The sequence below is a fragment of the Euprymna scolopes genome, chromosome 10, assembly GCF_053919585.1.
Source record: "Euprymna scolopes isolate OS-2025 chromosome 10, ASM5391958v1, whole genome shotgun sequence".
Lineage (NCBI taxonomy): Eukaryota > Metazoa > Mollusca > Cephalopoda > Sepiida > Sepiolidae > Euprymna > Euprymna scolopes.
Genome location: NC_136491.1, coordinates 43,046,868 through 43,074,461, shown reverse-complemented (window position 1 = coordinate 43,074,461; position 27,594 = coordinate 43,046,868). Strand labels below are relative to the sequence as shown.

Here is a 27,594-nt window from a genome sequence, read left to right as displayed (position 1 = left end):
ACACACACACACACACACACACACACACACACACACACACACACACACACACACACACACACACACCCTACCCCACCTTAAAGGAATAGAAAAAACACATTAGCAGAAAGAAATAGCGACTGACTGACTACAGCCAGGTCAAAATCTCCCTGGACAAACCAAATAAAAATCAATAAAAAAAAAAAGCATACCAATGTATAATAAACACTTACAAGCCTCCACCCCTTGGAAAAACTTAAAACTAACGAAAATCGCCATTTTTACACATTTGAAAATAACTTCTGACGAGGACGCATCAGACCGTCTGAAACGTACGTAAACGATTTCAATGACTTAAAAACATTATTACAATGATTCAAACATAATTCTCAATGAAAAACCAAGACACGGAATAATAAAATAATGTTAAAAATACACATTGTTGGTGACTACTCCCTTATTTAAATATATATATATATATATATATATATATATATATATGTATATATATATATATATATATATATATATATATATATATAATTTGCTCACTTTGATTGAGCACTATGAACGACCCTTCTTGAAATTCAACTATTCTTAATTTTTTAATATCTGTGGGAGCCTTTCCTAGTCTCACACAAAAACACGCGTTCACATCTCAAGCCATATTTCTTGTCATATACATACGCGCACACAAACATACGTGCACATGTACACGCAAGTAGATATATTAACGTTCGCGTACATACACTGACATTCACGTGTATACACACACACTCTAACGTACACACATGTACTCACATATGCACACACGTACGCACACAAGGACAACGTCACTTCCCCTTTCAAAGGAAATCCACACATGCGCAAAAGACCACCGGAAACAATTATAAAAGCAAGAGCAATAAGCAGCATCGTTTTTTTCAGACCAGCTCTCGAGCTGAGAGGTTCGACGAACCCGTTGCCTCCCTTTCGGAAGGCGTGTGCCTCACGCCACTTTCTACTCTGTGGGACAAAAAGCTAACAACGAGAGAGAGACGCACGCCAAACTATAAACTTGCCTTCTCACCAGTTAACAACGAGAGACGCACGCCAAACTAAACATGTGTAGTACCCTTTTCTTTCATTTGTTTCTTCACAAAATAAATTCCTGTTCGTTTAACTCAATTTAACACGTAGTTCGTCTTTTCTCAATTCAATTCAATTCCTAATTTGCACCACCTCAACAAATTGGCGACACCCGAACGTGAGATGAACACTCATTTCCTTCTATACCCTAGACCGCTACATATCTTTCTACCTGGAATATATATATATATATATATATATATATATATATATATATATATATATATATATATATATATATATACACACAAGATTGGTCAAGATTTAAGCATAACGTAGCGGTAGTAGCGTATAACCTTGTTTTTAATAAGAAAATATTCAATATTTGTTTACTTATATTTTCGGCAGTCACCTTTCTTTATTCCACATGATGGTCTTAAAGAAAATTACATCGCATGTGTCTTGTGTCGTTGACATATCTATCTTCTACCCCTTTTTTGTATTATTTTATTTGTTTTCATTTTGTTTTTGTAAAATATTATATATTTTTGTACATTTTGCAGTGCATTTATATCAATCGTTTTTATTTATTTTCATTGCAGTTTTCACAGCTGCATATTTACATGAATAAAATTATTCATAGCATAATTCAAGCAGTTGTTAGTTTTTTCACGCATATCAGGAGGCTAAAGGAATCACAACACATGAAGAAAAGATATCCTTGGCAAAAGTAATAAAAGGAACCATTAAATATTTTAGTGCTAATTTGATGTTTATTTCTTTATCACAGCAAAAGATATGAAACAAGGTCAGAAAAGTGGGGATTTGAAAAGCCTACATCCTAGAGGTAGAGCATGCTGGCCTGCAAAAAATACCTCTACAGCCCTGCTAACATTCTTCAGTAGGAGGCACCTCAGGCGACTAGCAATAAACTAACCCCTTTTCAAAAGGTGAAAAGATAAAGCCTGGATGGGTGGGCCTCCTAGAACTGCACAGGCCCATACAGCCAATAGAGAACAAGCCATCTCAACAATGGCTTAAACGCTTTGGGACTAGGAGAAAAACCCCAACAGGAATTTGGTATTGATCCGCCATAAGCTGATCTCCACATTGTACAAAGAAAAAGGCCACACATTATCAGCAGTTCAGTCCAGTACTGTATCAACAAATTTTTCACTGCAACAAAAATGTAACAAAATACAACACATGGCTGTTTGATCAGCATACACACTCTCCACATTAAGCACTACTTAAAACAACTTGTGGGAGACACACACACACACACGCACGCACATGAAACTGTTCATGTTCACACGTCACCTGCTAAAAAATATTTCAACCAAAATATTTTTGGATTCACTTTACCGTCGTACTAACTTTTGAATCGTCTATAGTACTGTTTGTTTATTTATTAGTTCCCCGACAAAAGTGTAATGTTGTGACCCTTTGGCTGTGATCATAGCGTAGTATCTGTGTTAACTGTGGCAAGCAGGGCCAAGGGTCAAAACATCATTATTACTATTATTATTATTAATTGATTCGAGCGACGGCGGGTTGCTGGATCGATTATTAGGATTAGAAAAATAAACAATTAGGTTGGGAAAAAGTGATTGACAACTGAAATAATAATATCACGACAAAGGAATGTGAAAATAGAAAATAGATGTAAACATGATTTTGGTTTGCATAAACAAATAACTAGATTGAGGTTACATCAGCTGTTGATCTAAGACACGTGATGAGATGGAGATTTGGGGAGATTCTAGTCAGTTGTTAGCTGGATATCAGAGAGAACGGACGACTCAGAGGGGGGGGGGCGTTGGTCTCTCCATAACGCAGGGAGCGGCGTTTCCTCAGGCAGCCAAGATGTAAAGACATTGTAGTCTTTGAAGATGTCGGCTGAAATCATGAAAATAAATGTTTGTAAATAATATTCAGGTATGTGTTGTGTTATTTACATCTGTTAAAAAGAACTGTTTGTCTACAACTGTTTTTATACGTCCACGTCAATCGTTTCCTGTTAGAACTGTTGCATAAATGTTAAAATATACACACTAGACGATCAACTAAATGCATATATATATATGTATGTATACACACACTTTTACACGTACATGAATATACACATAAAATATAAACCCCACTATTCAACATGTACGTCGTTATAGAACATATTCATATACACACACAACATAGCAAAAAGAGGGTGGACCTGTAAATTCACCCTTGTCCACTTGTCCGTTGTCCATTCATCTGTTGTCCATTCATCTATTCATCTGTCCACTTTTTTCTCAATAATTACGCCTTGGAATTTTTTGAAATTTTGCACAAAAATTAAACATTATATGAGTAAAAAAGTAACAGAACGGATTTTCTGGGAAAACTTTGGTTGCCCCCACCCCACCCCTAGGGGTGTCTTTCGGGTCAAAATGGTTAAAATCGATACTTTTGTGCTTATTAAAAAAAATTGATGACTTGAGTTTTTATAAAACTTTCTGAAAAGTTGTAAATAACTGATTTCTATATAATTTTGTTTGTTTATACTTCGCGGTAACTCTTGAGTGTGCCCCAGGGGCTCTTTTAGGGCTAATAAAAACACTCCAATTTTTGGGACTATTTTACCATATTTGTCTAAAATTTTCTGTGTCTGTCTATTTAGCAGTTTTGCATGGTGCTGAACTCAAATTAAAATATGTTAAGGCCTTGGGGACTTTTGGGATTAAATGGGGGGGGGCAAATAATGGATTTAGTAATTTCTTTTTTTACATGATGCAGAACTCAAATTTACATATGTTAAGGCCTAAAACTGCACCGTTTGTTCATTTTCACCAGGATTTGACGTCGGGGGGGGGGGGGATGCAGAACTTAGTCATTTTTTTATGCCTAATTCACTGTGCACTTATGGGGGACCATGCATGCTTCACTATTTTTATTTTATTTATTGTTAGTCGCTTGATACATCTCTACCGGGAAATATCAACGGGCTTGCTTTTGTAGGTTGAGTGGTACCGTCCAATTAGGGTCCGGTAACAAAAAAGGAGGCATTTTTCCTTGAAAGTATGTGTGTGTGTGTGTGTGTGTGTGTGTGTGTGTGTGTGTGGAGGTGAGGAGACAATTTACAGTTTAAATGTATGTGCAACATAAAAAAAACGAAAAAAAAACAAGTGATCTATTGTTTAAATTTGAAACAATAAACATCTTGTTTTTATTTTTTTTGTTTATTTAATATACTCTCAATAACAAAACAAGGTAGAATAACTTGGATGTAATTTATCAATGATATTGGAATTGAACACGAATACAGAGCTCAGTTACATAGTCAAAAGTCGCAATCAATCGGAAGCTCAAATATTGATTATAGTCAACATTATGTTTCTGATTTTTTTTTTAGGTGAGGATTGATTATCCACATTATTTGGATTATTGTTCTCGTCCGCAAAGACCTTTGGCATAGTCGATAAAGTACTTGGGAAAATTCAGTTGTAAGTTACACTCTTCTGGAAGTTGAAGGTTCGATTCTCAGTGAGAGTGACACTCCAAAATACAATTGTGAATTACTTAGGACTTCTACTCACTCATGGCTGACGGAATGAGAGCATTCCGTTCAAAATTCCGTGCACATTTCCAAGTTCGACAGAAAGATTGACGCGATGCACCTGAAAATGTTGGAAGTTTAATCGACCAAAACGTTGAGAAAATAACACTCAAGATGAGAAGAGTAATATGAATCGTCAAGATTGTTCGCTTCTTTTGACTTCCGGTTTCTGTTGTCTATTTGGCTGGATAATTAGACATGGTCAACTAGACAAGAAAGTCATCCTTAACATGGGGAAAGTTGTGGAGGGAGGGTGGGCTTTCACGTTAGAGACCATATCTTGCTTGAGTAGACAATCTTGACTGATAATCCAATGTAGGAAGTGTTCTGTAGAGTTTTAGAGAATTATGGTTCAGAACACTGGAACTTTTTGCAAGGAGGAATTTTTTCCATGATCACCGTTTTGTTCCATACGCATGCATTAGTGATGGGACGATTCCAATATTTTTCCCAATTCCGATACAATTACTGATTCCGTGTTAAATTCCCGATTCCAATACAATTACCAATTCCGACTCTTTATAAATCTCTAAATATTTAACTATAGAGTTGTTATTTTCCCCGATTTTTGTAAAAAACACTAATGTTCAATATGCAGATATTTTCCTAAACGTAAAATTACACTTGTGGAGGATAGTCTACAGATTTAAGCTTCGCTGGTATTTTAAAAATCAATAAATATTTATTATTTTATCATTATTACCAGCAATGGAAGGTTTTGTCTTTAAACAAAATCAAATAAAAAAGACCATTAAAAGAATCATTTTGGCATTGGAAAATAGGTACCAAATTTTTTGATTCTGATACCGATACCCCCAAATTTGTTGATTTTTACGATTCCTAATTCTGATTAATCTTCCCAACACTAGCATGCACGGAAGTGTACTCATCAAGTGGGGACAAAATACTGACTCCTTTCCCTTAAATTTTGGTCATTTATGTCCAGTAACTCTCGGCACTTCACGTGGTTTATCTCATCCTCCCCCATAAAAACACGTCACACCTCTTGCATTTTCTTCTTCTGATTTACCTGTACTCACGAACGGGAGAGAGAGAGAGAGAGAGAGAGAGAGAGAGAGAGAGAGAGAGAGAGAGAGAGAACACCTTTTGCTTCTTTGAGGTGAGGTCGTTTGTAGCATTATTAATACTATAGAAGGAATGTGCCGTTACCATGCCTAACAAGCACCAGGGTCAGTAAACAACTAGGCTTCATGGTCGAAAGCTCGTCTGATATTTGTAAACACTTTGCTTTAATTTCAAGCTGCAAATGTTTTAAATATCCTAAAGATGTGAAAGAATTTTGTAATGTGCGACGAACTTGCTGAATGATCTGTCAAGTATGAGGTCAGTGACTTTTGTATTTTAAACTGTAATGCAAGCCATTAGATATAAAGTCAACAGTAGGTTCTCTACAGTGCAATGTAGACTACAATGTATTGTGGACTAAGTCACTGTGAGAGGCATGTGAGCATCTTCCTGGTGCATCGGGATGGGTCTACAACTAGAACAGGCAATCAATCGATTTGATTGAAAAAATGGGTGATTTCACCGAGTTCGATGACAATAAAAATATGAGAGTGTGAAATGTTAAATATTGAAATATTAGTACGAGTCTATTCATAGAATATTATGGAAATATATTGAGTGCAGTGCATATCATTTATACATACACAACGAGAAACTTGAGTTTGTGATATTCGTATCTTGGGTTCGCCACTGATGAGCATTAATACTAACAAATAACATATCTCTATATCTATTATTATTATTCATGCATCGGGATGGGTCTCCAACTAGAACAGGCAATCAATCGATTTGATTGAAAAATGGGTCATGGATAGTGGAAATCATGAGATGTCATTTCTGTTAAATAGTATCGTTGTCCCTTCCCACCTAGATTTGACACCACTCAGACGAGTAACGATAGATCTCACCCCTAGAATGCTGGTGCAGGATGAGGGTTAGAGCGAATCATAAAGTAGTGTAGCTTAATATCTGTCGTTCCCTCTTAGTCATGTGTGTGTAATTATATACAGAAAACCTCCCCCTTTTTGAGTAGAGCACTGTCAAACTCTTTGTTTTTAAATAAACAAAATAATCGAGCACTTTAAAAGTAGCGGTCAAATATTCATATAAATATATATTTGAAGATATCGTTTGAGGGCACCGATCCAATGGGCGAGAGGTTAGCACTGCTAGCTATTAGCTAGATGGTTGTGGGTTCAATTCCTGGCTTGGCATGGGTTCTAGTCTAGCTGCACTGAAGAGCTGTGATACAGCAAAACGGTCTACGGATGACTGCATAAGTATGTATAAAAAATTAACACAAAAAGTATAAAAGTTTATATTGTTTCTTTATTCATTTTTTTATTGGGAATAAAAAATGTCTTTTGAAAAAAAACTTTTTTCCAAGAACACATTTTCAACCGTACATTCGGTCTTCTTCAGTATATATATATATATATATATATATATATATATATATATATATATATATATATATATATATATATACGAGTGGAGTTCCAAAAGTAATGCCTCCTAATTTCGCCCAAATGTGATCAGGGAGGATTGCAAATTGCATTGTTATGATGACTAAACATATGTATGCATAGCTTGAAAGTTTCACCTCTCTGTTGCAGATATTGACTCTAAGACTCTAAAAAGGTAATCCCAGTCATGAATGTGTGTCAGAAGCAGAGATATATCATTGAATTCCTGAAAAAAGTGCATTGAGAATGGTGGCGACTATGGTGAAAAATAAATTCTGAAGCACAAAAAGTCTCTCGTTTTAATGGTACCATTCCCATCTTTGTAGCTCTTCAATTTTTTGAATTAAAAAAATATGAGGCTTTACTCTTAGAATGACTCTCATATCTCTATATATAAAGTAGTAGCATTTGTGTGTGTGTGTCAGTGTGTACAACTCTCCTACAGCCCAAAACACTGGACCAATCATGATCAAACCTGGCATCATGATGATGGTCCCCCATCCAGAGATGGTGCATACCATTTTTCAAGGTTAAGGTCAAAGATCAGGCCATAGTCTATGTATATATAATCTCCTACAGCCCACACCACTGGACCGATCATGACCAAACATAATAATCCCCCACCTAGGGATAGTGCACACTATTTTTCAAGGTTACGGTCAAAGTTCAAGGTCATAGCCTATGTATATATAATCTCCTATAGTCCACACTATTAAACTGATAATGACCAAACATGACATGATGATGATCTCTGACCTAGAGAGGGTGCGCACTATTTTTCAAGGTCAAGGTCAAATGTTAAGGTCAGGACTTTGCTGTATGCTGTGGTACTCACTTTGCAGGTATACAGCAAAGTCCTGCATAAGCGTGGGTATCTTTGCTATATATATATATATATATATATATATATATATGTGTGTGTGTGTGTGTGTGTGTGTGTGTGTGTATACAGGGTGGAACGATAAAATTGTCATCCTAGAAAAGACAACATGATTCCATTTTCATTCGATGAAAATCGGTTTTCTTTTTTTGTTGCAGACCATCTTCTAGTTGGTCAGTTGTGTATAAATCTCAAGAGTGATAGGAGCTTTTTATTTATGTCTGAAAGTGACACAATGTTCAACGAGCAAGATCGGAGATATGCCACTGTATAGCTCATACTCTCTACCGATCCAAGTTATGACAACAAGACCATTGCCAACATTCTCAAAATGCAAATCTGGATGGTTCAACACTTGAGGGCACAGTTCAACAAAGTTTCTGGCCACGGTCATGGTCCTTGGTGTGGTTTCAAGTTAGGACTACATCATGCCACCTCACATCTTCAAAGTTACCTTGAAAGTCAACACCAAAGTGTACCTGGATGTACTGAAGAGTGTGGTGATTCCCTGGAGCAATCAGGTGGCCGCTGGTAGACCCTGGGTATGGCAGCAGGACTTAATGCCGGCCCACAAGTCCAAAGAAACCCAAGCTTTGCTTTAGAAGGTGGGCTACAACTTTGTAACCTTCTCTCACTGGCCACTTTCCTCCCTGACCCGCCTAGACTACTTCATTTGGTCATATGTAAAGAACATCATCAAAATGACCTCCCACAACACCAAAGCCAGCCTGATCGCTGCAATCCACTGCGTATTCATTGAGCTCCTGCTGGCACATGTGAAAAAAGCATGCTCCCAGGGTGGCGATTGAAGCTGAAGGTGGCTACATTAAATAGATGTCAGCTTTACTACATAATGAAGTTACCTGAATTGATTTTTTTCAATAAAAATTTAAAAATAAAGCTATAATGTTGTTTTAGAGAAGTAATTACAGAGCGAGAAATAATCCGGTTGGTAAAGAAGTTCAATGCAACTTAAATGAATATTAAATTGCAGTTGGTGAAAAATTAGAAAACTGATTTTCAGTCAAATACACATAACCAACAGATCTGCTTTCATGGTTGGTTTGGTATCAAATAGTAAGAGCAGACTTAATATTTGAAAATTAGGTTAGTTCAAATTAGAGTTGCAAATGCGTAGGCGTAAACCCAGGCAACGGAAATAGTCTAGACAGCATGATTGGCATGATTCAATGCATGCTGAAAAATGTTACAAGGTCATAAAATCATAACACACACACACACAAAAAAAATCATATATATATATATATATATATATATATATATATATATATATATATATATATATATATATATATATATATATATATATATATATATATATATATATATATATATATATATATATATATATATATATATATTGTATGGCATAATCGCATTGACACACTGGTTCTTGTCAGATCACCGAAGTTAAGCAATGTTAACCCTGGCTAGTACCAGATGGGTGACCATTTGCGAATTCTAGGCGCTGTATGGGCTTTCTGTTTATCTCGGCATCTGTTTCCAGTCTTCCTGTATGTATACTTCACTTGCCACTGGTATTTAGCAGTGTTGACTCAGAAGGGGTGTGGTTGGCGATTGCGCACTTCCTGCCACAAAAATTTCATGCGTAGGCACCCCTATGTGAGTATGCATAGTCTGTCAAAGACTGAAGGAGCCTGTGTGTGTATATTTCTCTTAGTCAGTCTGTAAGTCTGTCTAGTTTTTCTTGGAAACTACTTGGTCGATCTAGCTGAAACTTTGTATGAACTGTTTTTAATGAACCAAGTGTTATGGTATCTGTTTTATGTACTGTTTGAGATTAACAGAGATTAGTATTTAATGAAAAAATGAGCAGAAATTTAATCATATTCAGGCATCAATTTGGCATAAAGTACTCATAACTTTTGCTCACTAGTAAGACCCATGTTGCCCAATATTAAATGATGATCAACAAATGTTTCACAATCTCATATTTTTATTTTACCAGATCTTCGAACTGTTCTGTAGTACAAAATAGACTTCGTGGCTTAATGGGGGATGCCCTTTTCTCTACCCTGCAACCTCTCTCCCACAGAAGAGACGTTGCGAGCCTATCCTTGTTTTATCGTTATTTCCATGGCAGGTGCTCATCTGAACTCCAATCTCTGGTCCCCCCTCGCCAATCTTTCACGAAAAACACCCGTCTAGCTGAATCCACTGTGAAAAATTTCCCCCACTCTATATCTGTGCCTAAATCAAAACGCGGATTCCATGAAAAAAGCTTCTTTCTTAGAACTGCACGCCTGTGGAACTCTGTTCCGTCTGCCTGCTTCCCACCGGACTACAACTTGGATGTGTTCAAGTCCAATGTTAACAAATTCCTAATGAACCACCCCCTTAAGTAAACACTTCATCAAATCTCCACACTAACGCAATGTACTTGCAATAACCCTTATCCCTGAGTGGCTTCCGGGCCTTGATAAGTGGTGATCACTGTGTAAAAAAAAAAAAAAAAAAACGAGAAAGAAAGAGAAAAGTGTTCAGTGTGTGTGCCGCATGTGGAAGTAAGTTCGTGCTTGAAGATGACCATGTTGGCTTGTTCGTACTCACGCAAGCCCAGAACCAAAGGGCCCGGGCGATATCTGCTGCTAGCAAGAGCCAGAGAGAAAGAAAGGGTGTCTGTTGCTGGTTTCACGTTTTATACACTTGGTAACATGTCTAAGAGGCTGGCTTCTCATTGGAAGACATTCCAATACAAAACCTAAAAACATTGCCATGCACATAAAGTGCCATCGTGTGAAATTTCATAAAAATCGGCCCAGCCGTTTTTGAGTCCATAAGGAAAAAACTCACACACAGAGACACACATAGACAAAGTTCTTTTTATATAATAATAGAAATAGAGATATGTTTTGTGTTACTATTAACGCTCATCAGTGGCAGATCCCAGATACGAATATCACTAGCCCAAGTTTCGTAAAGCATCGTTGGTTATATATAATGAAATATACTTGCAATCACTGTACTCGATCTATCTCTATGCTGTTCTATGAATAGACCTATACTAAATTTAAGTGCTTTATATTTCAATATTTAATGTTTCATACTCCCATATTTTTATTGTTATCAAAATCAGTGAAATCAACCATTTTTTAATCAAATCAATTGATTGTCTGCTCTAGTTGAGAATCCATCTCAGTGCACTGGGAAGAAACTTCACATATCTCTCACAGTGGCTGAGTGCACAATACATTGTGGTCTACATTGCACTGTAGAGAACCTACTGTTGATTTTATAAAATTATTTTTATATATATAATGGCTTGAATTAAAGTTTAAAATGCACAAGTCAAGTATCATGCTTCAGTTGTGTTCTAAAAAGAAACATTCATTTTAGATACGACCCCGTCATATCAAAGAACCTACTGTTGATTTTATATGCCTGGCTTTACTGCTTGTACGGTTATAATGGCTTGAATTTAAATTTAAAATGAAAAAGTCAAGTATCATGCTTCCGTTGTGTTTTAAATAGAAACATTCATTTCGCATGCGCCTCTGTCATATCAAAGAACATACTGTTGGTTTTATATGTCGGGCCTTTCGAATTGTGTGGTAATAGAACTTCTCAAATGCACTTGTGATGTTAGGCTGTGTAAGGTGTTAACTTTTATCAAAATCGCTTGTTCCTTCTTTCATCGGATTAAATTACAATCGTTTTAAAACAATTCTGTCTTCTTTTATGAACGTTGAATACAAGATGGAAAAAAAGTAAATTCGCACAATTTTCTTATTTCAATTCAAGTAGACCCAAAAGCTGCTGAAACAGCACATGATATCAACAAAACATTTGGCCCAGGCACTACTACCGAATGCACAGCACAATGGTGGTTTAAGAAATTTTGTGGCGACGATGAGAGTCTTGAAGATGATGAGTGTAGTAAGTGGTCGACTATCGGATGTTGGCAACAACCAATTAAGAGCCTTAGTCAAAGTCAATCTACGTACAACTGTTTGAGAACTTGCTTCTGAATGAGATCTAACGTATACAACGATTTCCAACTACTTGAGAGAGATTGGAAAGACAAAAAAATTGAAAAATGGGCCCCTTCTTGAATCGAACGACAACCAAAAGAAAACCCGTTATGAAATATCATTTGCCTTCTTTTATGCAACAAGGACGACCTGTTTCTAGACTGGGTGGTAACTTTCAATGAAAATTGGGTTCTTTATGACAACCAGCAATACCCAGCTCAATGGTTAGACAGCAACGAAGCTTAACAACACTTCCCGGAGTCAGAGTTGCACCAAAAGAATGGCTGTTGACTGTTTGGTACTTGGAGCCAGTCTCATTCATTACAGCTTTTTGAATGTAGGCGAAACCGTATGGCAGAGAAGTACTGTTGACAAATGAATGAAATGCATCAAAACTCTGACAGAAGAAAGAAAAGAAAGGCTTCCTTCAGTCTTGACAGACTATGGATACCCACTATAAGGGTGCCTGCGCGTGAAATTTGTGTGGCAAGAGTTGCGCACTCTCCAACGACGCCTCTCCTGAGTCAACATTGTTGCATACCAGGGGCAAGTTGAGGTACAAGATGACTGGAAACAATGCCGAGATAAGCGGAGAGCACATACAGCGCCTAGAATTCCCAAATGGTCACCCATCTGGTATTAGCCAGGCTCAAAGTTGCTTAACTTCGGTGATCTGACGAGAACCGGTGTGGTAACGTGATTATGCCGTATATAATGGTGTTGTGGTCGACAACAACACCCAGCATTAATCAACAGAAAAGGCTCAATTCTCCTCCACAACAATGCCTGATTGCATGTTGCTAAACCAACCCTGCAGACGTTGTATGAATTGGGTACAAAACTCTGCCTCATCCACCATACTCTCCAGACCACACCTACCGACTACCCCTTTTTCAAGCATCTCGACAACTTTCTGTGTGAGAAATGCTTCAAAAACTTAAGTGATATCAAAAACGCTTTCATAGACTTCATCACCACCAGAACGCAAGATTTTTATGGTACTGAAATAAATTTTCCATTGGCAAAAGTGTGTTGATTCTGATGGTGCTTATTTCGATCAATAAATTTTTGTTTGAGTCGAGATATGCTCATCTGAATTTAAAAGTTAAAAAGTGCAAGAACTTTATATATATTGATATACTTATAATTATTTTTATTTTGAAATTTTTTCCTTTCTATCCACATATGCATAATTCCTCCTTTTTAGTTATATCTTAATGTTTGTTATTTTTGCATTTAATATATCTTAATATATGTTTCCTTCATTTCCAATCTAAATGTTCTTAAGCCAGCTTTTATCTATATTGTATATTTTATTCAATACTGGCTTTTCTCTTTTGATGAGAAGCATTTAGTTTCGAAATACCATGTCCTAAAAGAGGTTTTTACTTCTTATTCTTTCCTTATTAATTTGATGATGTAATAATGTTATATGTAACTTTTATTCCACATCTTTTATTTAATATATTTAATTGTTCCTCTTGACAGTGTTGGACTTTCTTTATCTTAATAAGTTTACTTTGTTAAAGATATTTGCAATCAGGAGTCAACCTTGAACCTTTATTATTCCTGATATTCATAAGCGACCTCCCTAATAAAATTGTGCCCAAGATGTGTATATTTGCTGATGACACCACACTCTGTAATAGACCTGAGGAAAAAAGAATGTACACATATGCAAAGCAAATTTTAGAAAACAACCTGCCGAAATTATTATCATCACTTCCAATGAAGGTCACTTTGACGTATAAAAACGTTACCAATACAAAGACAAAGAAACGCAAATAAATAAATAAATAAATAAAATGAGAAAAGACTTGGTGGATAGAAACAAAAAAAAAAATTTATTAAGAAAAGAAAAAAGAAACTTAGAGCCAAAAAAATTCACAAGCTGTCTGCTGCTGTTTTCTCTCAGTACAAAGGAAGTCCTTTGTGTGGTAACAATTACGAAAAATAGAAAGACAGGTTGAGAAGGCCTTTTTTTACTTACTGCTGTGATATGAGATATCAACCAACATAGGGATTTTTTTTACAAAGATCGAAATACTTTAGCAAAGTTAAAAAGAGTTCGCTCCCTTTCTTTATAATTTAAGCTAACATTTTGTAATGCCTATTTTAAAAATAAAAGTCCTTCTGGGTAGATTAGTTGAAATAACTGCAGACAAAAATAAATTATTATCTGAAATAATGTTCCGAGAGCGTTCTTTCATACCGAGGAATTTTATTCTTCATTCTGTTCAAGGAATAACCTGAAAAACACACACACACACACACACACCTTTATCTGATAACGTTCTCTGAAGAGGCAAGAAGTCCAGTAAAAAACTGTCTAGTTCCTTCTTTGAGTCCAGTCAGAATAGAAATATTCTTTTCTTTTGACTTAGAAAATCTGCAGTTTGAGATGTATGCATTTTCTTCAGGCCTTAGAAGAAAATATCTAGCTATAGTGGTAGACACTTCCAATTCAATCTTTCCTAGTGAGTATATTTCCCACGTGTGTCTTCTCTCCTGAAAGCTGGTATTTTTTCAAAATATCTAATTGCCAAGTCTTTGACAGATTCTTTGGATTTACTTAAAGCAGATTTCTCTCAGCAATATACAAAATTCATCAGGTAACTTGGACGCAATCACTTCAACATTATAAACTTTGACAGGTAGATTAGATGAGTTCACTTCAACATTTTAATGTCCTGTTTGGACAGAGAAAAGAAAGCACATCAACACATTTCAAGTGCCAAGTCTGAACTGCCAACTTTAGCTTGAATTTTATCACTAAACGCAAAAATGCGCAGATCAATCAACAGGCCGAAATTAGTTGCATGACCAACAACATCAGCAGAAGTAAGCAAACTCAAGTGAAAAGAAGAAAAAGAAGAAAAAAAAAGAAGAAGAAATATATCTGCCCAAAAATTTTCTACAAACCTTCAGTTTGTAGTGGAATGAGGCTGTAAATGGACAGTAACATTTAATGCTAAAGAAGATTAAGCTTCTTTCCTTAAACAATTAGAAGAAACCTTTTCAACCACTGATTGCAATGATTAATAACACTTTATCTGAGAGTTTATTGTTCAAACTCTTCGGCTTAACATTTATAAGCAACATAAATTGGAACAAATACATAGAAAAGATTGTCAAGGCTGCTGTAAAGAGGGTGGGGGTGGGGGACTCTCTTTACCGAGCTAGAAATTACACACACTGGAGTGCGTCCTATATCTTTAAAAAGCCACCATTCACCCATGCATGGAGTACTGTGGCCACATCTGTGCTGATGCATCTCCCACTAGTCTCTCCTCTGTAGACAGGGTCCAAAAAAGATTCTCCAATCTAATTGGCCTCGCACAATTGGTCAAGCTCCAACCCTGTTCCATCTCAACAATATTGCATCCCTTAACAAAACGCACTTTTACTTTTATTTATAAAGTATTCATTTAATTTATCGTTATAACACGTTTAAGAATAAATCGAACCATCATATAATAAATAAAATAAAATTGATGCTGACTCTCTTCCGATTGCCTGTTTTCCAGCTGACTACAATCTGATTATCTTCAAGTCCAACGCAAACAAGTTCTTGATGAACCGTCCCCCCTAAGTAATCCAATTTACAAAATTCCCCCTACTTATGTTTATTATGCTATAATCACATTGACTAATGTATACCTATTAATTCTTATCCTCGAGTGGCCTCCGGGCCTTAATAAGTGATGTTTCCTGTGTAAAAAAAAAAAAATATTACAGAATTTGGAAATTTTTAACTAATAATACTGCTGATTAGTGTTAAAAATGTCTTTAAACTTAAAACTAATACCAAGTTAAATTCAATCTCTATAATATCTTAATTGTATACATTGAAAAATATTCTACTTAAATAATGATACTGATAGCTGAGAGTATTCTATATATCCACAAAGCCACCATCCGCCCATGCATGGAGTATTATTGTCACATCTGAGCTGATGCATCTACCACTAGTCTCTCAGTCTTAGACAGGGTTCAAAAAAGAATCTCCAATCCTGCACTATTGGCCAAGCTTCAACCTGTGTCCCATCACTGCAGTATTACATCCTTGTACTTGTTTTACAAAACGACCTTTTACTTTTATTTAAAAAGTATTAATTCAATTTATCATTATAACACTTTGTAAGAAATTCTGCAGAAATAAGCAGGCTCCTCATTAGTCGGTTTGTCTACCCACGATTTTCTTTGAACCTATCAGATTGCTTGTTATTACTAACTGCCGAGGGTACTCTTAGTTCCAAATTTATCTTTTCAGATCACAAGTTTCGACACAGACTCAAGTTGAAATGGACGTTTAAAATTCACTCGTAGCCTCAAAATTACATTGTCTCATTGTGACGTTTCAATGTCCTAATGTGGGGCGAAATGTTATTATTTGCAAACACCAATGTCGTTATGTTGGGTTAATTATTATATTATCGCACACTGTTGTGCCCTGTGAATCAATTGACTTTCATCATTACAATATAATGCCTCACGGAGATGAAATTAAGGTCTACAGTTTGACCTGCCATTTGTCCGCTATTTGGACGGTTATCTACAATGAACTCTATGAGGCTACCGGGCTAACAGTATCCATCTTGGAAGGTATCACTCAACTCTTCAACCTGTTGCAGCGTTCTTCGTCAGTGCAGTTTTGTATCTAGCACATCTCGAAGATGAACTATTACTATCATAGAGGGTTACCGGCCCATTACGGCAAATAGCTAAAGATGACACATCGTTTTGCAACTTGGATCTTTTTGCTTAAATAAAATTTACGTTGAAGTTTAAAAGGTGAGCCTGTTCTAATTTCTGATTGGTTTCCTTCCATTCTGCCAAGGGCAAAACCAATGTAAAAGAAATTCTCACAATGTTTAAGAATAAATCGAGTCATCTTGTAACAAAAATAAAAAGAAAGTACTTCTTTTAAACTCCTCGGCCTAACGTTTACAAGGAATATGAACTGGAATAGATACATTGAGAGCATTGCCAAGGCTGCTGCAAGGAAGGTTGGCTCCCTCTACCGTGCTAGAAAACTACTTACGCCTGACAGTATCCTATACCTCTATAAGGCCACCATTCGCCCATGTATGGAGTACTGTTGTCATATCTGGGCTGGTGCATCTGCTGCTTGTCTCTCGCTCCTGGACAGGGTTCAAAAGAGAGTCGCCAACCTGATAGGTCCTGAACTGTCATCTAGGCTTCAGCCCCATCGGCGTCTGTCCCATCGACGAGATGTTGCATCCCTCTGCCTGTTCTACAAATACTTTAATGGTGAATGCTCTGACGAACTGCAAACACTTGTACTTCCCCGACGTAACTACCCCCCCCCCCGACAAGCTACTAAGTCTCATCCCTTTACAGTAGAGATCCCTAGGTGCAAGAAAGCCTTTTACTCCAATAGTTTCTTCCCCAGAACTGCGGGTCTTTGGAACTCCCTTCCGGGATTCTGCTTTCCCAACTGCAATGATATGCAGAAGTTCAAGTGTAATGTTAACAAACATCTTTCTACTCATGTCCCTTCGTAATGACCCCGCTAATTAAGTCCTTAATAGTAGTCCCCTGCTTCAAAGTGGCACTGTGCCTTGTTTGGGGTGAAAATTGAATAACAAAAAAAAAAAATAATAATAATAAATAAATAAATAAAATTGATGCTGTAGGCATTTTACAAAAGTTATTTCAAATTCTACGGAAAAACATTTATAAACAAACTTCATCAATATTTTCAGAATGTTACAGAATTTGGGAATTTTTAACTAATAATATTGTTGGCTATTGTTAAAAATGCCTCTGAGCTTAAAACTAGCACCGAGTGAAAAAAAAAATCTTAATTGTATACATTGAAAAATATTTTAATCAAATAATCATTTTCTTTTTACAACAAAATAGGATTACCTTAATTAATTAATATTTTTTATGGTCTTCAAAAATACAGAAGTTAATGTTTTAATTTCCCTCTAAATTTAAAAATTAAATTATTATTTTTTTTTTTTTGTGCTTCCATAGAAAGCCTGCACGTCATCTGATTCTGTTACTAAAACTGCTTTTGTAGACTAATTTAGCATTTTTTGTTGTTGTAAAAACAAGATGCTTTTTTTTCTTTTTTTAATTTTTTTAAATTTTTTTAAAATTCAGTATCTTAAGACCTTACTTTACTAATTATATTTGAAATAATTCCAGAAAACTGACATTTATCTTTCAAGGGATTTTTACAATTAATTTATTTAGCTTTCAAATTTAGGTGAATTTCCGAGTTTTCGGAGCCGCAATGTGCAAACGTTTTTCATTTACACCATTTTTCATATATAAAAATACATTCTTATTTTTAGAGATTAACTTTAGGCTTTAATCTTTCAAACACAACGAAAAAGTAATGGGAAACTTATTAAAAAATTATAATAAGCCAGTTTTCAAAACTATGGGGTTTATCAGTTTCCACCATTAAATTGCACGTACTTACATCGAAACTAGATGAATTATATATATGGTTATGGTTTCTCTCTCTCTCTCTCTCTCTCTCTCTCTCTCTCTCTCTCTCTATATATATATATATATATATATATATATATATATATATATATATATATATACTAGACTACCCGTGACCCGTTGGGTCAGTATGTTAGCTATGGAATTCATGTATGAGCATGACACTTGTGACGTAATGAAAATATTTTTTTGACATAACAAACATTTCTATGAAAGTATATTAAAATGAAAAAAGAATATAGATAGATTTCTATGAGTCGTTCTGTTTATTATAGTTGATTATTTTTGAAAAAAAAAAAATTACAGTTACTGAATTATAAGTGGTTGGCCATACTTATAGGTAAATGTGCACTGAACAGATACCATAATACTTATTATAGTTAAATTCCAATTTTGATATATCTGCTTTTTTTTTTTACATCGTTCATTTCTGTATTGCGCTTAAGTTATCTTAACCCCACTCTTCCATGTTAAATAATAATTTCGAAATAATAACGTTAATAGTTCAGCGTCCCAATTGTTCTTTTGTTTTTTGTTTATTTTAAACCTCACTCTTCCCATGTTAAATAATAATTTCGAAATAATAACGTTAACATTTCAGCATCCCAATTTTTTTTTGCGTTTAAATTATTCAAATAAACAATTGTTAATATTGTCTGCTTTTTTCTTTTTTTCTTTTCTACATCGTTCATTTCTGTATTACGCTTAATTTATTTTAAACCCCACTCTTCCCGCATGTTAAATAATAATTTCGAAATAATAACGTTAATAATATATATATATATATATATATATATATATATATATATATATATATATATATATATATATATATATATATATATATAAAACTATGGAAATATTATTTTTTCAATTATATTTCACTTTTTATTATATACAAATGCTTAATTTAAGAAGCTCAATATGATTACCGAGCATATAACAAATAAATGACAAAAAGTCTATATTTCAAATTTCATGATGTTGACCATCTTACAATTTATTCCTTTAATTCCGTTGACACTTACAATTCTTGACAGTAACTGTGCAAAATCATTCATTTAATTATTATATCAATCAATGAATCTATTTTGTATTTATGCCCAAATGCATTTTATTTTCTTTTGGTGGATTGATAGTTGTTACTTCTTTGGATGAGTTATAGGCAACATAGATTCATTGATTGATATAATAATTAAATGAATAATTTTGCGCTACGAAACAGTTACTGTCAAGAATTGTAAGTGTCAACGGAATTAAAGGAATAAATTGTCAAATGGTCAACATCATGAAATTTGGAATATAGATTTTTGTCATTTATATATATATATATATATATATATACATATATATTCTCTCTCTCTCTCTCTCTCTCTCTCTCTCTCTCTCTCTCTCTCTCTCTCTCTCTGAAGCTCCGACTGTCATTTGGGCGATCGGGTTTCGATCCTGGCTTGAGGTAGCTGCTTATCTAGCCGTACTGATGAGCTGTGAAACAGCGAAACAGTACTGTATGTGGATTATATATATATATATATATACATATATATATATATATATATATATATATATATAGAGAGAGAGAGAGAGAGAGAGAGAGACAGACAGACAGACAGACGGACAGACAGACAATAGAGAAATATTCCAAAAAGTTCTAAAAAATCTGTTAAAAAGCAGAAAAATCGACACCGCTCAAGAAGAGAGTGGGGATGAGGCGTCATCTTTCTTTTGAAATTGAGCGCTGTCGGCTTTTCTGCTTTTTATATAACAGATTTTTAGAACTTTTTGGAATATTTCTTTAAATAGGGTCTTAGATCCATTTTTATAATACTCCCAGAGAGAGAGAGAGAGAGAGAGAGAGAGAGAGAGAGAGAGAGAGAGAGAGAGAGAGAGATGTGGGGGCGTGTTTGCAATTTCATATTTTTGACAATAATCTCTTGGTTCTTTTCGATTAAGAATCACACTTTTAAGCATAAATATTTCTTGTCTACTTTCTAATCGATATGATATTCATAAGAAAATAATCATTTTAAAAATATTTTTTTTTAACGAAAGCGGCGGAGTTTACGGCCGAACAAAAGGTGTAGAGTTTGGCGGGAAGATAGCCCCCCCTCTCCTTCTCCCTCTCTCTTTCTCTCTCTCTCACACACACGCGCTCCACTCGTCATCTCTTTATTCTTCGCCCCCCCCCCTCTTTTCTCTCATTCATCCAGAGATGGAGTAATTATTCGTAACACTACTTTAATGCACTCTCGTCTCCTCTTCGTTTGTTTTGCGGTAAGAAGAATTTTCTTTCATTCGTAAATTTGTCCGAATTTACTTTCATCGCTTTTAGTTTTTTTTTTTTTTAAACACCTTCTATTTGGCTTTTGTTCTTGCTTTATTTTTAATTTGTTCAAAACGTGCAATCGAAAAATGCAGTACAACAACAACACTGGACACAAACAAATACGTGAAAGCGAAATAGAAATTTCAATGATTTCAACCAAATATATTAATTAACCTTTAAAACATTGTTTCCTTTACAATCGTTCTTACATAACCTGTTTGACTGTTTGGATTACTCGAATTCCAATTCTCATCTTGGTTGATCTATTTCACAACGTTTCAGCCGATGTAACCTCCGACCTTTTTCAGGAGCATTTTTTTTTCGTACCGTTAGGTCAAAAGTCGGGAATCTATAGAAGATTTCGAGTTGAAGCTTTTATTCAATCCGCACGAGGGTAGATTATCAGTTCCTCAGATGTTTTACATTTTAAAGGTTGTTCTTAATTATCTGACAATCAGGATGGGAATAGTAGTTTGAATAATAATAATAATAATAATAATAATAATAATTTAGATGAGCAATTCTAATTCTCATCTTAAAAGTTCCGAAAACGTATTCAGTTGCTGTGTATTTAAAACGTGATTATCATTATTTTTTAATTAAAAATATATTTATTACTTGTACATTAAAAAAAATCGGTACTTATGAAAAATACCGATTCTTCTTTTTTTTTTTTTTTTTTTTTTAGATAAGATTTTCAAGTTAAATTCAATTTGTATGGTAGTTTTGTTTATTAACTTGTTAGATGAAAATACAAAATTGTTACAAAACGTCCACCCACCCCTCCTGTGTTTAGAATAGATTTCTAATTAATAACGCTGTTATTTTAGCCTGGTTCGTATTTTGCATAAGTACCAAAATATTTTACTTTATTTAAATTTCACACTTTGCGTTTTTGCTAAATTATGGACGAGTGTAACTGTTTTTTTTTTTTTTTTTTTTTTCACTCATAATTTATTTGCGTGGGTAGATTTTTTTTTTTTTAAAGACAATACTATTTTTCGTTTTTTGGAGTATTCTAATTTCCATCCAAGTTCTTTATTTTTGCTTTAATGGACTTTACTCTTGCAATTTAGAGGAATATGATCATTTAATTGTTAATATTAAACGTTGTATGTGTTAAACCTTGTTTTGAAATTGTTGCGTATTTCTCTACTCTAAAGAAGCTCTTGTTGCTCGCTTATATTCTCCCAAACCAGAAAAAAAACAAGCTTTTACTTAAATAAGTCATAAATCACAAATCTTATTTTGGAGGTCATTCAAAGAAATGACTTATAACTAAGCAATAATAATAATATTAAAAAAAAAAAAAAATGACGGGCATTTTTCTTTGAAATCTAGCCCACGGACGCGTTTATTTTTATTCATTTTTTTTTCATATTACTACAAAACCCGCTTTTCTTCTTTTTGTCTATTTCCCCTAAGTTGTTCGTCACGTGTTCAAAAGAATTTCCCTTTTCACCTCGTGTTTTAATGGTACTTATGCAAGATACGGACCGGACCGTATCCAAATAATTTAGAAACCCATTTTTAACACGGGGGAGGGTGTTTTGTACTGTACTTTCACCTTACAATTTAATAAAGAAGGGATGCCGTAAAAATTGAATTTAACTTAAATCCTATTACCCCCCCCCCCCCCAAAAAAAAACAGCCCCGTAATCTGCAATGAGTACTCATATAACAATTAAAATAAAAACTAACTCTGGTGTTTATGTATTTTTAGTACAGACAGCGATATTTTTAAATGTTTTACAGGTAAAATTCAACTTTCACGACTTTATTTTATTTTTTTTATTGTTAAATTGTAAGGTGGAAGCACGGAATAGTTACAAAACACCCTCCCCATGTTAAGAATGGCTTTCGAAATGTTATTGCAGCGCGGTACTAAAAATACATAAGTACCTTATTCTTACTGTTAACATTGAATTACAAATCATTTGTTGGGCTTAAATGCTCGCTGCGTCGCTCTGCGATTCTACGAGATAGAATAATTTGTCGATATCTACTAATGAAAAAAATAAAAAATACGGTTAATTTTTACAACGTGCCCCAGCGTATTATAAGCATCCCAACCTCCCCATGTTAAAAACGGCTCTCTGAATAAACACCCCCAACCTCGAAAGCCGTTGGGGAGGTAGGGAGGGTTATTCCGAAAGCCGTTCTAACATGGGGAGGTTGGGGTGTTTCTAATACGCTGGGACACGTCGTAAAAATTGACCCAAAATATTCTTTTGGTCCTTTTTTTTTTATAATGTAGATTTTTGAAAGAAAAGAAATTGGTAATCGTGAAGAAAGAGAGAGCCTGTTTCCTCCGTTTGACTATAGGTGGCGTTAATGTCTGTCCACCCAGTTACGGAAGCACAAAATGTATATAATGGCACCGTTGAAATAAAAATAAATGTTTAATTTTAAACATGTTTTTTTTTTGTTTGTTTGTTTTTTGCAAACATATTTAAGTTTTTTTTTTTTTTTTTCAAACATATTTACGTTTGTTTTTTTTTTGTTGTTGTTTTTGCAAACATATTTAAGTTTTATTTTCCAAACATTTACGTTTTGTTGCTAGTTTATTTTCAAACATTTACGTTTTTTTTTTGTTTTTACGTTTTTGTTTTTTTTGCAGGCATAAACTAAATATTTTTGAAATATTTTTCTTTTAGAAAAGTTTGCTTATGCACTTATTGTACCGCGCTATTTTTTTATTTATTTTTTATAGTAGTTTCAAGTAATACAGGTTTTACAATATCCCTTTTCAAATATATATATAAATACTCGCGGAAAAAGTAAAATAAGTCCAGAAAAATTAAGAAAAAAGAGGGGGGTCAATAAAAAAAAGATAAAAGAAAAAACGTTGACTTTTTTTTATTATAAGAACGTAAAAAATACTCGCGGAAAAACGGTTGTACCCATAAATATGTTTAAAAGAAAAATATAGCAAAAACATTTAATTTATGCTTGCAAAAAAAAAATATATTAAAATTAAAACAAAAATAACGTAAATGTTTGAAAATAAACCAGCAACAAAACGTAAATGTTTGGAAAAATAAAACTTAAATATGTTTGCGAAAACAAAACAAAATAAAACTTAAATATGTTTGCAAAAAAAAAAAAAACCAACATGTTTAAAATTAAAATCTAATAAAAACATTTATTTTTATTTCAACGGTGCCATTATATACATTTTGTGCTTCCGTAACTGGGTGGACAGACATTAACGCCACCTATAGGCAAACGGAGGAAACAGGCTCTCTCTTTCTTCATGATTACCAAGAAATTTACGGAACAAACCGGAAATGGCCAAAACAGCCTACGATTTGACAGCCGCAGAAAATGTAAAGGCAGACGAAACGACTGATACTAGTCCGTGCTATTACAAAAAGGGAAGAAAAAAAATTTCCCTGTGTAATTAAGTTTTTTTTACGGTATCTTTCGTTTGTTAGGTGAAAGTACAGAAAAAAGTAAAAAAAACAAACGCTTTCCCTTGTAAGAATGGTTTTTAAATAACATTATTTTAGCACGGTCCGTATTCGCACGAGTATCGATTTTTGCGTTTGTATTACTGTACACATAGATTCGAAAAAGTTGTCAAAAAACAAATATATAACATCAAAGGCAAGATAAGTTACTTTTCTACCAAACTGGATAATTTTTTTAGTGTTTTTATTCAATGTAAGATGTTTATTCAGCAAGAAAACATACAATGTTTACCGATGTATTACAAATTTCAAAATGGCGCCTGACTCTCTCTTTAACACGGTAAGTTTGGGAAAAGGTGTTATAAATAAAAAACTAGACAAAACTGTTAGAAACTCGTTCAATATATGTTACCGTGGTGACATAGGTTGACATATATTCGATGTGTTTTTAATAGTATTTTGTTTAGTTTATTATTTATAATACCTTTTCCCAAACTTACCGTGTTAAAGAGAATGTCGGGCGCCATTTTAAATTTTCCAATACATCGGTAAACATTGTATGTTTTTTCGAACTGAATAAACATGTTACATGGAATAAAAACACGAAAAATATATCCAGTTAGGTAGAAAAGTAACTTATCTTGCCTTTGATAACATTTATTTGTTATATATTTGTTTTTTGACAACTTTTTCGAATCTGTGTACAGTAATATAAACCCCGATTTTTTTTTTTTTTTTTTAGATTTTCGGTGCTAGTGCACTTACTGATCCGCGCTATTTTTTAAATCGTATTTCCAAGTTTAATTATTATTATTATTTTTTTTATTCAATAATAGGTACAAAACACCCTCCTCATGTTAAGAATGGCCTTTTAAATAATAACGTTATTTCAGCACGGATCAATAAGTGCACTGCACTAGTACCAGATTTTCAAAATAAAGTTGAAAAAAAATTGTAAAAAGAACAAATAAAAGAAATTGTTGCGTCTATTTTTATTTACAATATCACATGCCAGTTGATTGAATTTCATGGTGATGGTGCTGGTGCTTATGTATTTTTGGTACCGCGCTATTTTTAAATAGTTTTTTCAAGTTTCACGATATCGTTTTGGTAAATGTTACCTTATGCTATAACAGAACGTCAGCCTCTAATTTGGTTTTTAGAGGCATTCGAGGTCGCTGACAACGAATCTGATGATCAAACCCGTCGCAAATTTACTGTTGCGCCTTGGGACTATTTGCGCCATTTTTCACCCCCTTCGGTAGTGTTTTTCTTACATGACGTTCGCGTGCGAACGGGCGTAGTGAATTGTCTTATCACATCGCGGAGGAATCTTTAAGCGGCCATTTGAAATAAAGTTTTTTAAAATAAATATGTGACGTTTTTGAATTTCAGATTCGTATTATTTGGATTTATCGGACTCTGACTACTGTTCTCATCTTGTGTGATTTTCACAACGTTTCGGTCGATGTAACCTCCGACCTTCTTCAGGTGTATCTTGTCGAACTCAGCAATGTTTCTGTCGAACTCGAGAATTTGCGCAAAGACCCGTGGCGCAGTAGGTGAAAAAATCAATCGTAAAAGTGACCTTCCTTTGAAGGTTCAATCCTCAGTGTTGACGGTCGAAAAAATACAAATGCGAATTACTTAGGACCTATATCCAGTCATGGCTGATGAAACAAAAGCCATATACCCCCGTGAAGTAAATAAAGGTGTTTCGCTCGAAATTCCATCCAAATTCCTGAGTTCGACAGAAACATTCCCAAGTTCGACGAGATACACCTGAAGAAGGTCGGAGGTTACAACGTTGTGAACAATCACACTCAAGATTAGAACATTAGTCAATTCAAATAATACAAATGTGGTTCAATGAACCACTGGTTCATTTTTATTTTATTTTATTTTTATTTTATTTTATTTTATTTATTTATTTATTTTTTTTTGTCGGTATTCCTTGGGCGTTGAGTTTAATGGTTAAATGTTTACTTTAACTACAACAGAACACCGACCAATAATTTTTTTTTTTTTTTAGGTTTTCGGGGTCGCTGACAACAAATCTGATATTCAAACCCGTCACAAATTTACTGTTTGCATGGTATTAACCCCCTGAACCCTCGCACTACACTACCCGTCCCCCTGCTCCTCCACCGCCCTACCCCCCAATGTAAACAGAATTTTTGTGAAAAATTAAACAGTTCTTCTGCTCTGTGTATGTTGGCGCATTTCTTACAGAAAAACTAGGGCATTGAATGCCGTTCCCCCACTCCTGACACATCCCACCCCTCATAACTGGGCACTTGGGAGTGCTTGAGTACCACGCATGCCTGTGCAATTAGATTGGGGTGATCTTTTTCTGATGGGCTGAGGGTACCGGATTGACAGTTCCTGGCTGCTGTTTCCGACTGGTAATACAGGAGCCCTAACTCTTTGGTAGCACTTAGAGCGGCTGCTCCATCAACAGTTGTATAATATCGGGATGTTTGTAGTGCCATGTCGCGCATGGAAAGGGACCCTGCACTCATCCCCAATGGGCTTTCCCGAGGCCACAGTCCTAGTTGAAGAAAGGTCACCTAATGGTCTACTTGTGTTGCATGTCTGTTACCCTGCATAACCTCTTGTTCAGCCCCCCCCCCCCTCACCTAACTGAAACTCTTTAAAAACATGATGACAGTTCAAGCAAAAAATAAGCTTAAACCAGGCCTAGGGACAAACAAATCCAACTCGCCTCCTCCCTTGAGGCTTGCATTCACTAACATCCGTGGGCTTAGAACTAACTTAGCTGATGTTGAAGCATTTCTCCTAATAAATACCCCGGATATCTTAGCACTAAGCGAGACTAACCTACACTCCTCCATCCCCTCTAACTACTTTAACATGCCTGGCTATCTCCCACTCTGTCGTAAGGACTCTGATAGATATATGCACGGACTTGGAGTCTACATTCATAACACCCTCCCCCTGACTAGAGAAACAAACCTAGAAACGGACGATCAAGCTTTTATGTACTTTAGACTAAACATACAACACAACATTAGCTACTTTTCTTTTCTCTACTGCTCTCCCTCGACCCAGGACTGCACCATAATAAATAAAGTCTCTGACAGCATAGACACAGCACTCTCCCTTGACACTAGCGCACAGGTACATGTATTTGGTGACTTTAATGCTCACCACATAAACTGGCTTGGATTCTCTTCTCACACAGATACAGCGGGCAGCACAACACATAGTTTTGCTATATCTCACTCCCTATCACAAATGGTTACGTTTCCAACCCGTTTCCCTGACCAGCAAGAACAACAAGCATCACTTCTAGATCTGTTTCTGACTACAGTTCCT

At 34.9% G+C, this 27,594-nt stretch overlaps 1 protein-coding gene across 1 annotated transcript in view; it reads left to right on the top strand.

Annotated features, from left to right (window-relative positions):
- Positions 1–20,424: 20,424 nt before the first annotated feature.
- The window catches only part of LOC145285946 (large neutral amino acids transporter small subunit 1-like), a 209,609-nt gene continuing 202,439 nt past the window's right edge, over positions 20,425–27,594 (top strand). The window contains exon 1 of the mRNA XM_080134454.1: positions 20,425–20,790. The gene's annotated coding sequence lies outside the window, so the exon portion shown is untranslated. The remainder of the gene's footprint in view (positions 20,791–27,594) is intronic.